This window comes from Acinonyx jubatus, chromosome C2 (genome assembly GCF_027475565.1).
Source record: "Acinonyx jubatus isolate Ajub_Pintada_27869175 chromosome C2, VMU_Ajub_asm_v1.0, whole genome shotgun sequence".
Lineage (NCBI taxonomy): Eukaryota > Metazoa > Chordata > Mammalia > Carnivora > Felidae > Acinonyx > Acinonyx jubatus.
This window is the reverse complement of record NC_069384.1, coordinates 128,455,300-128,456,733: the sequence shown is the minus strand read 5'-3', so window position 1 is coordinate 128,456,733 and position 1,434 is coordinate 128,455,300. Positions and strand designations below refer to the sequence as shown.

The following is a 1,434-nucleotide window of genomic DNA, read 5'->3' as shown; positions in this document are numbered from 1 at the left end:
ACACTCTGCACGGCTCTGGCCCACAGAAGGCACTCTATATGTTGTTCAGGCTCCTCTAAAGACACAGCATTGCCTGGGCTGTGGGCAGGGGTCTGGTCCACTCTGGATCCTGAATGAAGGCACCCAAGGTGGGAGAGCTGAGCTGCAGAAAATGAATTGGGGGCAGAAAGGAAATAGAAACTCCTCAGGCTTTAGAGCAGGAAAAGAGTGCAGCTCCCTCACCTTCAGGCCAGTTCATGCTCAGCCCTAGTGGTGTTTGGGGAAGACTATTTCCTGACTTTCCCCAGGTCACTGCACAGGGTGGGCACAGTCGCTAAGCTGCTGGGTTGACCCTGCAGCCAAAAGTTCTAAACCTGGATGGACAGTCCTAGCACCTTGGGAGCATTACTAAGTGGAATTCTGTCACACAACTTTTAACACTAGAACAGTATGAGTAGTATGATAGACTCATTGAGGCTGTGTGCTCTGAGTTCAAACCTTAGGCCTTCTCTTTGTAGACTTTTTTGACCGTTAGCCAATTACTGAGCATCTCCAAGTCTGTCTCCTCATGTCAAATGAGGATACTGATGGCATGCATCTCGTAAAATTTTGGAGAGAAATGAAGGAGATAATTAATGTAAATAATTTAGACTGATGCCTGGCCTATACACAAAGGACATTAGTTATTTATTCAACCATGAGCTATGGAAAATAATAAAGCTAAAGTCGATCCAGATTCTTCTGAAGCAAAAACTAGACTGTACAGGGGGCACCTGGATTTGAACCAGGGACCTCTTGATCTGCAGTCAAATGCTCTACCCCTGAGCTATACCCCCAGTGAAATGAGCTTGTTTTTATAGACTATCTCTCTCTCAACTTACTGGTTCTGAAACCTCCAGTGACTCAGGGGAGCTATAATTAGAGAGAATGCTGCCTGGAAGCAGTCTGGGCATTATAAGTCTTAGAAGTTTATTATGAAAAAAGACAGGATTCCTGAGAACTAAGCTCCCTGAGCCTCTTCTTAGGCTTCCCAATACGCACAGCCTCTCTGTCCACTCTATGAGACTCACATAAACAGAATCTCAGTTCTAGGTAAAAATCATCAGGTTTTCCACAAATGGCAACATCAGTATAGTGTCGATGACTGGATTCCTGTCACACTTCCTTTATAGCCAGAGCTCCTAGCAACTGCGATTCTCATTCCTCTTAATGACTTCACAGAACTGAGCTCAGAACTGATACTCAATAGATATTTGTTTCATTAAATTGATTCTGGGAAAAATATGTGTAAATAATTATTTGTGTGAGATAGCTTTTCCGAGCCATAACTATAAGATGGTTTTAATCCCACAAAAACAGATGGCCCCTGAGTTACATTCTTATGTAACATAACTTGCCTGAAACTTGGAAAACTGTCAACCCCAAAAGGTCATTTGATGAAGAAAAACAAGGTTC

General features: G+C 43.3%; 1 non-coding gene across 1 annotated transcript; it reads right to left on the bottom strand.

The window, feature by feature from the left end:
- Positions 1–743: 743 nt before the first annotated feature.
- On the bottom strand, positions 744–815 carry TRNAC-GCA (transfer RNA cysteine (anticodon GCA)). The gene has a single exon. It is a non-coding gene; the product is annotated as a tRNA-Cys (tRNA).
- Positions 816–1,434: the final 619 nt, after the last annotated feature.